The following is a 16,240-nucleotide window of genomic DNA, read 5'->3' as shown; positions in this document are numbered from 1 at the left end:
GTGGAGCTTTTCATAGTAGAATCAGTCATGCTGATACCTCAGACTTGGTATGATGAAGTGTTTGAATTTTTGGCCATAGGTCTAATGGAGGATAACCTTTCTCAAGATCAAAAAATGCGGATAACTGTCCAAAGATGGTCTTTTTAAGTAATAGCCAGATAGCTATAAAAGAAGGGCATTGATCAGATTCTATGGAGATGCATTCCACCTCATGAACAAGAAGCTGTCCTTAGAGAAGCCCATTAAGGGATTAATAGCAACAGGCAATCACTTTGCCAGGGGAAGAAATAGGAAGGAAAATCCTCCAAACCAGTCTTTTGTGGTTATTTGTACTCAGTGATGCCTCCAAATGGGCCAAAAAAAGTGATGTGTGCCAGTGACTTGGCCAACTCACCTAATAGACACCAGATGCCTCACAATCCGATCCTTCCCCTAGAACCATTCCAAAAATGGGGCCTCGACTTTGTGGGCCCATTCAAGCCACCAACCCAATGAACCGGTAACAAATATATCCTGGTGGCAACCCAATATAGCACCAACTACCAGAGCTTTGGATAACACAACCAAGTCCACCCCCCCAAAAGCCTTTATGATATGATTAGGAGGTTGGTCTGCCCGATCAAGCCGATCAGTGACTAGGGTAAACACTTTGTAAATGATATCATGCACAACATAGCTGGTCACTCAGCACCTCATCCACAAGCCAACAATCAGGCAGAGTCCACAAACAAGATACTACAACAAATCCTCAAGAAGCTAGTCAATGCCACCGATTAGGATGAGAAGTTGTACTTGGTGCTATGGGCATTCCGCACAGCTTATAAGGTCTCCACAAGGATGACTCCGTTCAAACTACTGTATAGCACTAAAGCTCTCGTGCCCATGGAGTTCTTAGTGGGGTGAGTCTTCGGATAGTCATAGCTGAGAAGCTAAGCCCTAATTTTCAGTGGGCAAGTTTTGCCACTGTTTGCTCGTCTCGGTAACAAATTTACCTTCCATGTGGATGATTCTGTCCCGCTCTATCTTGTGGATAAGCAGAGTTTGGCAGGCAAGATGGCGTAGTGGATGTTGATCCTGCATAAATTTGAATTCACCATAGTGCACACCCTGGGAATCATACAGTGGCAGATTGTTGAGATGTAATCATGGTGTTATGTGTATGTGGGAAAGCACCCTAGAGGTGCAAAATATTGTGGTGAGATAGGAATGCCACATGTAATATTGAATGGTGTGTGAGTGTTGACCAAAAGAAGTGGAAAAGGGAGTGCCACATGGATGATGACATGTAAAGTGGGATAAGGCTAGAAAGCCTATATCATTGTATGGTTCATTGTGATATGCAATAGAAGAGATCAAGTGTTGAGTGTGCAATCTCTCTGTCTCTCTCATGGAGATTTTAGTGTGGTTTAATCCACCTTAATTATGATGCTTAATCTTGTGTCTATCACCATGATCAATCACAGTCTTTGAGTGGACCAGGAGAGTCCTCATCTAGTGGTTCAGTTGATAGACCATGGAGTGGCAGGCTGCCTCATAATACCAGTCCTGCAAATGTGATTAGTATATCACATAAAGGCAAAGAGAAAGTGGTTGAGCACCTTAGTATGCCTAACATTTCTGCAGGGCATTCTCATATTGATGGAGAGTCTAGTGGCTCAGAGATGTGCCTTGATGAGGATGCACAGTTGTTTCTGCTCGAGGATGCATAGTTGTTTTGCTGCAATTTGTTAATGCCATGTCTAAAAATGTTGAAGCAGCACATAAAGATGATGTATGGTACGTTGATTCAGGTGCTTCGAACCACATGACAAGTCATGGTAGGGAAAACATCTCTGGATCTGTTCTAGAGATGCAACCAACTCCAACACATTCACTTGTTGCTAGCATCATAAAGACCTTGTCTCCAGGTCCAGCATCCATACCTATCCAATGATAACATCATAGAGTCAATAGTAGATCATGCAAATCTCCAAGGATAAAAACATAAGACACTAAATTTTGTTCATAATACTAGGGTATGTTTGAAGGGGCTAGAATGGCTAGAAAGGTATGTATGTCTCCATTCGTGCATGACCCCAAGGCACATAAGTCATATTGGAAATGGCCATGGGGCATCCAAGAATGGCCATTCTTGATGCTCTTCTACATTCAAGAATGGATATGGGGCCATTCTAGCATGGCCTTGGTGGCACCCAACTTTCTTGCATGCTCTTGGGAATCCAAGAATGGCCCTAGGGCCATTCTTTTCTTATACAACAGGTGCAAGAATGGCCATGGGGCATCCTAGAATGGCCATAGGGCTAATCTTCATACTTTTAAGCATGTAACAATGGCCCTAGGGCCATTCTAGCATAGCCTTGGTGTCAACCCAACCTTCTTGCATGCTCTTGGGCAAACAAGAATGGCCATAGGGCCATTCTTTTCATGCACAACTAGTGCAAGACCAAGGGCCATTCTTTCATGGCAAATAGGGTCAGTGTTTTGCCTTAAAGGCCTCAAAGAGCATGCAAGATTGGCCCTAGGACATCAAAGCATGGCCCCCACAGGGCCATTCTTGCATGACCCCAAGACACATAAATCATGTTGGAAATGGCCATGGGGCATCCAAGAATGGCCCTAAGGCCATTCTTGATGCTCTTCTACATGCAAGAATGGATATGGGGCCATTCTACCATGGCCTTGGTGGCACCCAACTTTCTTGCATGCTCTTGGGCATCCAAGAATGGCCATAGGGCCATTATTTTCTTATACAATAGGTGCAAGAATGACCATGGGGCATCCTACAATGGCCCTAGGGCCAGACTTGATGCTCTTGTGCATGCAAAAAAATGACCCTAGGGTCATTCTTGCATAGCCTTGGTGCCACCCAACCTTCTTGCATGCTCTTGGGAAAACAAGAATGGCCATAGGGATATCCTTTTCATGCACAATAGGTGCAAGAATAGCCGCAGTGCCATTCTTTTTATGCACAACTGGTGCAAGAATGGCCCTAGGGCCATTCTTTTATGGCAAAAAAAAGACCACTATTTTGCCTTAAAGGCCTCAAAGAGCATGCAAGATTGGCCCTGAGGCATCAAAGAATGGCCCTAGGGCCATTTCTTGCGTGACCCCAAGGCACATAGGTCATGTATGAAATGGCCATGGGGCATCCAAGAGTGGCCCTAGGGCCATTCTTGGTACTCTTCTACATGCAAGAATGGATATGGGGTCATTCTAGCATGGCCTTGGTGGCACCAGCTTTCTTGCATGCTCTTAGGCATCCAAGAATGGCCCTAGGGCCACCATTCTAGCATGGCCTTGGTGCCACCCAACTGGGCCATCCTTTTCATGTACAACAGGTGCAAGAATGGCCCCACTGCCATTCTTTTCATGCACAATCGGTGCAAGTATGGCCCTAGGGCAATTCTTTCATGGCAACTAAGGCATTTATTTTTCCTTAAAGGCCTCAAAGAGCATGCAAAATTGTCCCAATGGCATCAAAGAATGGCCCTAGGGCCATTCTTGCATGACCCCAAGGCACATAGGTCATGTTGGAAATGGCCATGGGGCATCTCTTGATGCTTTTTTACATGCAAGAATGGATATGGGACCATTCTAGCATGGCCTTGGTGGCACCACCTTTCTTGCATACTCTTGGGCATCCAAGAATGGCCTTGGGGCCATTCTTTTCTTGATTTACGGATCCATCAATCCAGCCTAACCCCATCCATTCCCATGGTTTAGCCAACCTCCCAACCACTGTAGTGATGGGATCCAATTAAGAATTTTGTTAGGTTTTGTCCCGGGTACCAAGGAAAAGAGTTCCAAGGCCCCCTAGCCGGAAGTTCAGGCAAACATAAAACTAGTCACACCACTTACACACCCAATATGAAATTTGCCTTTTTCTTAGCATCAGCTAACTTTAAAACAATCCTTTAATGAAACCATTATATCACTGATGACAATCCTCAAAGTCTCTGGTTGAATCCTTATTTCTAGTCATTCATTTCATCAGTATACTTATGGCATCATTGGTAACCAGAACGCTCACCACCTCTTCACTCAGGGGCCTTTTCCATAGTTCCTAGCTCATAGTAACCGGTGATATATTCATATAATAGAATGGAATCTCCGTTTGGAAGATCAGCAAGATCAACCCATAGATCCATATAAAAGAGCCATGGACTCATCCGTTGAGGACCAGCAAGGTCAATCAACCAGATCCATGCCCGATTTCAGAAAACAACTCTTATTCCTTGTTTTTATATCTTCCACGATGCACGTGTGGGTATCTTCGGTGACCCAGAGCCCGAGCACCGTATGGTCAGCACCCTCTAGGATCCTTCGCAGGTGACGTAGCGCTTCACTCATAGGCCGCTTCTTTGGTCCCTCATCCACCGTACCAGAAGCTCACCATTTAAATCGAACCGAGGCTGGCCAAGACCTCAGCCGACCTTGCTACGCGAGACGTCCTCCATTGACTCTCCGTCAGCAGTTGCAACTTTATCAGTTAGGTCTCCATGACCTTAATCCATAAGACGATCAAAATGCTTCCCCAGCATTCTTGACATAAAACAGTCATTTACAAACAGTCACAAAGTACAATTTCTAAATCGAACTCTCGTCTTTCCAAATTATCTCTCCTTAGTCCACATTACTTATTTCACATTCCATTCAATGTGTACTCATTCTCATCCATTTTCTCATATCGACGACACATTAATTCACATACACATTCACATTCACATCCATACATCCACACATACATGCATACATCCATTTTCACATCCTCATTTCTACATCCACATCCCATATCACATTCATACATACACATCCATACATCCACATCCACATCCACATCCACATCCACATTCACATTCATACATCCACATCCACATTCCCATTCACATCTATACATCCACATATACATCCACATACATACATACATCCACATCCGTATCTACATCCATACATCCACATCCACATTCACATTCACATCCATATATCCACATTCACATTCACATCCATATATCCACATCTACATGCATACATCCATTATCACGTCCTCATTCATATATCCACATCCACATACATACATACATCCACATCCCCATTCCCATTCACATCTATACATTCACATCTACATCCACATACATACATACATCCACATCCGCATTCCCATTCACATCTATACATCGACACAAATACATACATCCACATCTACATCCACATTCACATCTACGCATATACATCTTCATGCATACATCTGTTTTCACATTCATACATCCACACTCCCATCTCCACATTCACACATCCACATACATACATCCATTTTCACATTCACATTCATATAACCCCATATGTCTTCACATCTAATCTTTTACATCACATCCATTCTTGCCCTATCACAATGCATATACATCTTATCCTATCACATACACTTCTTACCTCATCTCATACACATCTTATCACATCTTAATTCATCTTATCACCTGCTAACTTATTTCATAAGCATCTTATCACCTCTTATCACATCTTATACACCTCTTATCACATCCTATCACATCTTATATCTATTTATAGAATACAAGAGAATTCTTATATTTGATATAAGATTTCTTTACATATTTATTTATGCATAAATTCCATTTAAGGAGATTAATACTTTCGAAGTAAAAATCAATCTTTTATGCATCTTCCTATGCATAAATTTATTTTAAATGAAAATGATACTTTTGAATTCAAATTCAATCTTTTATGCATCTTCCTATGCATAAATTCAATTTAGATGAGAATGACACTTTTGAATCAATCTTTTATGCATCTTCCTATGCATAAATTCAATTTGGTAGGAATTACACTTTTAGAATAAAAGAATTTCTCTTATGCATCTAAGTTATGCATAAAATCCATTTATGATGAAAATTACACTTTTAGTTTAAAAAGAATATCTTTTATGCATACTTCTATGCATGAAATCCAAATATGATAAAAGTAACACTTTTATAATAAAATAATCAACTCTTATGCATACTTCTATGCATGAAATTCAATTGTGATAAAAGTAACACTTTTATAATAAAATAATCAACTCTTATGCATACCTCTATGCATGAAATCCAAATATGATAAAAGTAACACTTTTATAATAAAATAATCAACTCTTATGCATACTTCTATGCATGAAATTCAATTGTGATAAAAGTAACACTTTTATAATAAAATAATCAACTTTTATGCATACCTCTATGCATGAAATTCAAATATGATAAAAGTAACAGTTTTATAATAAAATAATCAACTTTTATGCATGCATGAAATTCAAATATGATAAAAGTAACACTTTTATAATAAAATAATCAACTCTTATGCATACCTCTATATGCATGAAATTCAAATATGATAAAAGTAACACTTTTATAATAAAATAATCAACTTTTATGCATGAAATTCAAATATGATAAAAGTAACACTTTTATAATAAAATAATCAACTCTTATACATACTTCTATGCATGAAATTCAATTGTGATAAAAGTAACACTTTTATAATAAAATAATCAACTCTTATGCATACCTCTATGCATGAAAATCCAAATATGATAAAAGTAACACTTTTATAATAAAATAATCAACTCTTATGCATACCTCTATGCATGAAATTCAAATATGATAAAAGTAACACTTTTGTAATAAAATAATCATCTTTTATGCATACCTCTATGCATGAAATTCAATTATGCTAAAAGTAACACTTTTGTAATAAAATAATCATCCTTTATGCATACATCTATGCATGAAATTCAATTATGCTAAAAGTAACTTTTGTAATAAAATAATCATCTTTTATGCATACATCTATGCATGAAATTCAATTATACTAAAAGTAACACTTTTGTAATAAAAAAAGATGAATTTTCTTAAGTAAATATTTTTTTCACTTAATTGAGATAAACATTATAAAAATTTGACATTAATCACTTAACCATTCACCTAGGATAGAGAATGGTTGGTTTTGTTAGAGAAGAGAGGGGAATGCCTTTTGTAATGAGGCCTAACATTATAGAGAAGACATAAAGCATAAAAACCATTTTAAAACCATAAAAATCTATAAAATAATTGAAAGAAAGAAGAACCACCAACTTACTAATGACTTTGATAGCTTTCCTTTGGCTTGATGGTTTGAGGGTTCAACTCTTGTTTGAACAAGAGTGGCCACCAATCTTTGGAAGAGGAAAATGTCAAAAACTAATGAATTATTAACAAATTCATAGTTCTTGGCTTGGGTGGAGTAGAGTAACAATGCATTAGACATTGTTGAGTTTTAACAAAGGCGAAGGCCTCTATTTATAGGAAAAAGTGAGCTCCTAACCAAACAAACTGATTCTAGAATTTTCCAACTCAGTTTGGTCAATTTTTGACCATTTTTAGGTCAGTTGAGCTAACTTTTTGCAACTAGACTTGAATTAGGAGAGAGGAGAGTTGAAATATCTCAATTTTTATGAGTTTAAAACTCATTCAAGCATGTGAAATATGCACCTCCTTTAATGGACTCCCCTTCCTTACATATGTGTCAAAATGGAATCATTATACCCAAAATATCTTATATTTTTAATATTGCTCATAGTTTTTTACTAATAAACCTTGTACATTTTCAACTCTTCATCTTATGTGAGCATTTACTCATTTTTGGATACCCAAAATATCTCATATTTTTAATATTTCTCATAGTTTCTTATTAATAAACCTTGTACATAGTCAACTCTTCATCTTATGTGAGCATTTACTCATTTCTGGGTATCTTCTTTTACAAATTGGATTTATCTCCTCCCTACACATGGATTGATGCTATTTGCCCATAGGAACCTTAATTGGACCATAATCCAAAAATTTTTGAAAATCTAAACCCTTAGGCTAAGGTCCTTTATACCCATTTCCAATAAATTTCAATTGCACATTGGAAAGTGCTTTTTGAATTTTTGTTTCAGGGGAATTCATTTTAATAATATGAGAAATTTTTCTATCTAAAAATATTCAAATTTTAAATATTCTCTCTCTAGAATATTTTCTCTCTCTATGTCAAAATAGGCAGAGACAAGATCTTTTATATTTCTGAAGAGGGGATTGATTACAGTGAAAGATGTTGGATATCTTGAGAGGCTGGGGAGGAATCTTACAATATAAGTTCTATGTGCACTTCTGCCGCACGAGTCGTAGCTGGGGACTTGCGGAGCACCGTACGTGAGCCACGAATGGCTGCAAGCATACAACCAGGAAAGCAAACTCAAACAGAATGCGAAGGTGTGTCACTCACCGCTCAAACCGCCGTCGTGAAGGATTCTCACATCATAGCCGTGAAGGAGGAGCCGCCTTCGCCGCTCTACCGCCTCGCCGTCGCCGTGCTGCTACACAGTGCTCGATTGCTCTCTCACTCTCTCTCTCTCTCTCTCTCTCTCTCTCTCTCTCACACACACACACACACGTAGGAGAAGGAAACCAAGAGGATAAGGCAAGAGCACTCTTGTATTCAACACATGAGAATGAGAGTTTTAGGATTACATTTGACTCTTATAGGTGACTTGGCCGTTCACACATGGGCGTCCATACATTGCCAACCGATCCTAACCCTTACCCTGCTGATATTCAAGGTGCGCCTATCATCGATGATCACCTAATCCCTTTATCCTTAACATATGGTGCCGACAAGCCCGGCCCATGACTCAGAATACTTAAACTAATTACATGACGTAAAACATAGTACGTCTCAATGTCTGTCATAGGTTAACATGCCTCCCTTCCTGATGTAGATTTTTTCGTCGGAAGCTATGGTATGGTAAGCTCGATAGGGTTGCTGTGGCAGACCGTCTGCAAAATAGGGAAGTAGAGTGAAAGTATGCTGGAATTCAAAAGATATAAAGTGTATAAATTCAAGCATGTTAGACCACAATGGATATTGCTACGAGACTTAGTTTAAGGGGTCACATGAATGAGCTAGTGTAGCAAATTAACACGAGTTTAAAATTATTGAAAGTAAATCAAGAGTGAGTAAGGTGTCAAAGGTTAATCAAGGTTTATAACTGGCCTAAGTCAAGGAAAATAACCAAGCTTAATAAATAAACAGATGACCACACTGTGTCTACTAAGAACAAGTTAATACCACGAGCCTAGGGACACAAGAAACATCAAAGTTACAGGAGCCTTTTGCCTTTATTTTTTTTAATGCACGTGACAATTTTTACACACAATGGCGATCTTCCTAAGAAAAAACTAACATCGATCCTGGTACCATGTTTAATACAAGGCATTATCCAGGAATCTATTAGTTCACCTTAGGCAAGGCTACCCCCTACCAACCAAGGCATCGGTCTGGAGTAGAATACTCCTCGCCTACCAAGTATCAATAAGGCGATAGGACAACATTAGAGCACATCATAGACTTGTATTGCCATTTATTATAGGCTTTTTTTTTAACACTAGTTCTGTAATTGGACACTAAAGTGTCCTAAGGACACTAAAGTGTACTGAAAGTTAGCATTTTTCTTGAATTTTTGTGGGCAATCTATTAAGAGTTTTGAAATGCTTAACATCCACAGATGTTCCTCAAGACCCAAAAAAAATTGAGATTTTTTAAATTGCACTTTTCTTAGCTTTTGCAAGGCAATATTTTAATTTTCTTAGACACATGCTGATAAAACGCATGATTTTTGCTGTTTTCAAAATAGTAGTAATTTGTACATAACTTTTAGAAGGGACATAGTTTGATCATGAAACTTGGCTTGATGGAAAGCCCATGATGTAAACTAAATCTTGGAATCATCAAACGATAATTATTGGATAAATTTTTGACTCGCTAATATTGAAATGATGTTTTTTATACAGGTGGAGCATGAATTTTTCTCCTTCCATATGCAAGCTAATAATGTAAAACTTGAGGTGCACCCATGTTATATAGGGTAAATACTACTTTGTTTTGAATTTTCCAAAACTTCAGAGCCACTTTTTGGGCCTCTTCTCATACATGGCCTTTTGCGCAACCTGTTTTTAATACGTAAAATGTCTAATTATGAGCCTAATTTTGATTTTCATCAAAGGGGAAAGCTGTGTAAGTGCATTATTTGTTGTAACTATAGGTGTAGACTACTTGTGCAAGCATAGTTATGATTAGTTTTTGAAAAAAGATGATCAAATTTTGTATTTTTGTTTTTTACAGTTTTTTTAGAACTAGGCGATAAGAACCTACTTAAGTGGAGGCTAAGTTAGTGTCATATACATCAAATTAAGGCTTATTTATCTCATCTCAAGCATGAAAACCAATAATCAACATTCTCATTGATAGGGCTACAATTTCTTTTAGTGGCGTGATTGAGTTTTGATAATACGCGTTACTTTTGCTGATTTTATACAACTTTTTTGGAAAAAATTCTAGGAAAGGAAAATGATTTTTTTGGTGAACTTCTACCTCCTTGGACTGATGTATGCTATCAAAATATCTTGGGAAAAATGCTATTGATATCATTGGATTTTTTTTTTGAGAGAATGATGCTTGCATATTTGGAAAAATCCTGAAAAATCCTGAAAAATGTTCATTTTCAAGACATATGCTACTTTGTTGCTTATGTACTTCCAAATAAAAAGGCATTTTATATGTTTAGCATTTTTTACATAAGCATAGGATTATGTTCTACATGCCCAATGAAGCATTTTGGTTTTTAAAGCCTACATTAGGAGTTTGATTTTTTTTCGCAACCCCCAAAAAAGGACACTCAAGTGTCCTGTTTTGGTACCAAACTAGTGTTAAGTTATTTCTTTTGATCTTTTCTCCTAACACTACAAGAGCTTGAGGGCATACCGATGCTAAAATACCGACGTAAATGTCGAACGTCGGTATGTCCGTCATAATGTTGGAGGAGACAAGTAGGGCGGGGTTTTTTCAAATTTTCGTGTCCCATCGCGTATACCGACGCCTATACCGACGCACATTCCGACGTATATACCGACGCACATTCCGTAGCATATACCGACATATATTCCGACGTATATTCCGTAGCATATACCGACGCTCGTAAGTTTTTCACAGCCGAGAGCCTATTTTCTGGTTTTTTCGCAGAGAAGGCGCGTTACAGGTCAAGAAGGTCTCTTTCTCTCCCTCTCCTCTTTTTTCCTCTCTCCTCTTTTCTCCTTCTTTCTTCTTTTCTCCTCTTCTCCTTCTCCTAATATGTTCTTGCAATTGCTTTTACTTTTTAATTTAAGAATTAGGACGTTTAGGGTTTTGTGTTTTTTTGGCTCTCTATGCATGTTGAGAGCTCTCTATGTATGCATAGATCTCCTAATGCATGCATAGAGATTTTAGGGTTTTGTATTAGTTCTTTTTCTTGTGTTTAATTTACTAATTAGTTTGTTTAATATTTTGTTTTGCAGCTCTTTCACCTCACCAATCTTTCACCAATCCTCTCCTTCAGCTTTGCAAAAAAGAGGTAGATCCTCTTTCGATTTTTCTTGTTTATGCTATTTTCTATGAATTATTGCATCCCTGTTTTATGGTTTAGGGTTAGTTTTGGGTTCTTGTAAGCTTACACATAGGATTAATTTAATATCTATGCATAAAACCTATAATAAGCTTGCAATCTCTATGCATAGCCTTCTTGCAAGCGTTATGCATAAGCTCTATTCATAGAGCTTGTGAGCTTGTGAAATCTCTATGCATAAGCTCTATGCATAGGCTTTATGCATAGAGTTTGCAAGCTTATAAAATCTCTATGCATAGGTTTCTTACAAGCTTATAAAATCTCTATGCATAGGTTTCTTGAAAGCTTGCATGGACATGTTGTACATAGAGCTTGCGTAGCCTTCTTGTTGAAAGCTTTTTGAATGTTTTTACTCTCTTATACATATAACATATAAGTCTTATGCTCTGTTTTTCTATGCATAAGGTATTCTCTTTATTCATAGAGTTTATATATGTTATGAAGGTAAGATCTATTATCCATGTAAAACAAGATCATGTTTATTACACCATTGGGTGATGGGATTAAGGGTTAGCATAGTGCATAAGGCATATAGCATAGAGCTTATGCATAGAGCTTATGCATAAGTCTTGCATAGAGTGTATGCATAAGACTTATGCATAGAGCGTATGCATAAGACTTATGCATATGGCTTATGCATAGAGCTTATGCATATGGCTTATGCATAGCGCGTACGCATAAGACTTATGCATATGGCTTATGCATAAGACTTATGCATATGGCTTATGCATAGAGCTTATGCATAAGGCTTATGCATAGAGCGTGTGCATATGGCTTATGCATAGAGCGTGTGCATAAGGCTTATGCATAGAGCGTAATTGCATAGAGCATGTGCATAAGGCTTATGTGAAAGGGATTGTTGGAATGCAATTGCAAATGCCTTGATTGTGGTTAACAAATGCTTATGCAAATGCCATGGTGAGGGCATTGTGAATTGTTGGTTTGTGTTGGAGCTTTTGGATGATGGATTGAGGCATGAGTCCATGCTTTATTGATGAGTTCTAAATTGTAAAAGGGCATGAGTCATGCTCAATACTTGTAAGCCAACAAACTTGTTCTATCATTTGATATTATCCACATCATTTTGTACCTACACTCACCATTGCTACCACGTCAAGTTTCTATAGAATCTAGCAATGTGTGAGGGTACCTTGGCATTGGTTGGAGAGGCCAAGGGGAGAATGGCTTGAACTCTTTGTGCCGTGATTGCTTGGTAAAGCGGTACAAAGGGGGATTAGGTACACCGGTGTGAAGAAATGGCCTCAACCTTCACCTTGGAGGAAAACTCGGTGAAGGGGTGAGAAGAGCTTGGCCGGGAGATCGGCAAGCTTCAACGCGCGTCCTCAACAATCCTCACCATCGACTTTGTGGATGCATTTGGGCAATGGGGCCCCTTTTTCGTCATATTGTGTGGATATTGCAAATGCTTTGATGGACAAAGAGTGCATATGATCTTTCATGACATTGTGGGATACAAAGAGTATTGCATTGTGATTTTAGAAGTTGCATTTTCATTTGAGATTTGGTTCCAATTACAAAGGAGACTCTGGCGGAATTTTTCCAACAAGGGAGCCAAACAAGCTTATTGATTGGAGATTTACCCCATGGATACACTTGAAGAGTTATTCACAACTACCAAGGGGAGAAACACCAATCATTTGTAGCCGAATTGAGCTTTGGGACCGAATTTTGGAAATTTATGGGATTTTACAAAACCCTAATTCAGTCCTAGGGTTTTTGGGATTAGGTCCGAGTGATTACACGACTCTATTCTACTCCTTGAGAGTTTTCAAATGAGCCATAGAACCCCTTAATCGGATATCACAATCTCGGTCAAAGTAGTCATGTTGACTTTCTGGTCAAAGTCAAACTGAATATACTTCCACTTTGACTGAATCAAAATGCTTTTAGGGGTAGGTTCTATCTTCTGTTAGCTTTCTATAGAGCCATCAAAATCCTAATTCCGACATATATTTTGCGTTTTAGAGCCAAATTACTACTTTCAGCTGTCCCGCACAAACATTTAAACAGAGAGTACTTGCCCACACCTAATTCTTACTGTGTTCATTTGGGAGGATAGTAGACACCATTATCTACCCATAGAACCTTCTTTTGTCCAATTCCGACATCATTTGGGCATTCTACCAACATCTTGCATTTCTTCACTATGCCGAAGGGAAGACCACGCAAGGGTGGGGATGTTGTGCGAGAAATGATCATTGGTGATGAGGACATGGAAGGTAATATGGATGCAAGGGATGCATTCATCAATGAAGACAATGGGGGCAATGTACATAATCAAATTTCTCAAGTGACACAAGCGGCGGTTAACCATGACAACCTCATGCAAATGCTTGTACAACGGTTGGAGACCTTAGACTCCAAGCTTGATTCTCATTTTGAAACATTATCCTCACGGATTGGTGTGATGGAGGACAAGTTTGGGAAGTCTCAAGCACAAGAAAAGCATGGGAATTATGGTGACTATGAGCAAAGAAAAGGCAAGGGCATCTTGAATGAGGGTTTAGGGTTTATGCATAGAGCTTATGGCTTATGCATAAGACTTATGCATAGAGCGTGTGCATATGGCTTATGCATAAGACTTATGCATAGAGCGTGTGCATAAGGCTTATGCATATGGCTTATGCATAGAGCTTATGCATATGGCTTATGCATAAGGCTTATGCATAAGGCTTATGCATAGAGCTTATGCATAAGTCTTGCAGCCTTATTATGCAAGCTTATACTTATACTATGCATTTAGATTATTGCATAAGGCCTTTATAAATAGCTATTTATGAATAGAGATAGCTTCTCTCTCCATCCTTGTTCAAATTCTATTTAATTTTGTATGGAGAGGAGATAAGCTAATGTATGAGTTATTTTTAAAATCTCCCTCAACGGCTGGGGAAAAGAAGCCCGTTTGACGCTTTTTTAAATATTTGTCAAGTCTCCCTCAACGGCTGGGGAAAAGAAGCCCGTTTGACGCTTTTTTTAAATATTTGTCAAGTCTCCCTCAACGGCTAGGGAAAAGAAGCCCGTTTGACGCTTTAAATGTTATTTTTTAAAATCTCCCTCGCGGCTGGGCAAAAGAAGCCCTGTTTTATGGTTTACATAGTGCTTTCTGTAATGCATAATGATTTGTGTTTAATGAGCTGCATATACATGTTATCCTGCTAGATGGAGCCTCTCAATCTTGAAGAGAGAATAGCGTGTCCATGCATGCGATGTAAGTACCAAATCTTGACGCTAGCATATTTCCAATGGAGCGCTTGCAAAATTTACGGTTTCAATCGTACAACCAAGCAAGTGTGCAGCCGCATCTTGATAACATTGTGCATGTGAATTCTCGTCCCCAACAAAGGATGAGGATATCGCAGGAGGGAGTGACAGATGGAGCTCAATTAACAGCACCCGAGGGAATGGAAGAAGGTCAGGAAATGGAAGAAGGTCCAATGGAAGAAATGTTGGATGCCTTCATCGAGCAACAAGAAGCTCTCTTCGAGGAGCATGAACATGAAGATCATCAACCACGACATTCTCAACGGTCAAATTATGAACCAGAGGAAGAGGCCATGCGTAAACTTGCACGCCTTCCATTATACAATGGTGCTAACATATCTGTATTGCGTGCATCTCTTACGATGCTAAATTTGCAGTCAATTTTTGGATGGTCTAATACAAGTGTCACTGAACTATTCAAGTAAGGTCTTTTTTGGAGATTACACCTACTGTTGAAATGATAAATTATCAACTTGTATTTGAGAAAATCTTAATAGTAACGATCAGATATTGCCATACTTGTAGGCTTTTGAAAGATCAGATATTGCCCCCTGGCAACGAGATGCCTCCATCTCGTGCAGATGCGAAGAAGTTATTGAAATCCATAGGCATGGATTACAATAATATTCATGCTTGTCGCAATGATTGTTGCCTCTTCCGCCATGAATATGAGCATTTGCAAGAATGTCCCCATTGTGGCTCTAACAGATACAGAGAAGATGTTCAGGGGGAAGCTGTCCCGGTAAAGGTTCTCAGGCACTTTCCAATCATCCCAAGGATAAAAAGCATGTTCAGGTGCAAATCAATAGCAAGCTTGATGACATGGCATGCCACAACTCGATCCACAGATGAAGTGATGCGTGTGCCTGTTGACTCACCCACATGGAGACACATTGAAGAGAAATGGCCGGCTTTTAAGGAAGAACCTCGAAACCTCCGTCTTGGCCTAGCAATGGATGGTGTAAACCCTTTTGGTTTAAGGAGCTCTTCATGGAGCACATGGCCTGTTTGCCTTGTGAATTATAATCTTCCGCCATGGTTAGCAATAAAGAAAGGTCATCTATTGCTCTCATTAATAGTTCCAGGAAAGTACAAGGTGAAGAACATGGATGTATATTTGGCACCACTTATTGATGAGTTACGCACCTTGTGGAACGGAATTGAAGTGAAGGACATGTCAAAGCAGCAGAGTGGCCAAAGACTTACAACTGTGCAAGGTATTCTCATGTGGACAATGCATAATTGGCCTGGCTATGGAGAATGCTCAGGTTTGTCTATATCGGGTTACAATGCATGTCTTGTATGTGGTCCTCGACTTGATTCAAGATACTCAAAAGTATTACGAAAGAATGTCTACCAAGGACATGTTAGGTATCTTCCAGAAAATCATGAATTGCGGGATGGTAATCTAGGAAGACCTCCTCCAAGTGCATTGAAGGCAAGCGATTGGAAGAT

This window comes from Cibotium barometz, chromosome 22 (genome assembly GCF_041138505.1).
Source record: "Cibotium barometz isolate CiBa-2024 chromosome 22, ASM4113850v1, whole genome shotgun sequence".
Lineage (NCBI taxonomy): Eukaryota > Viridiplantae > Streptophyta > Polypodiopsida > Cyatheales > Cibotiaceae > Cibotium > Cibotium barometz.
The sequence above is the reverse complement of the archived record's forward strand: the minus strand, read 5'-3'. Positions refer to the sequence as shown.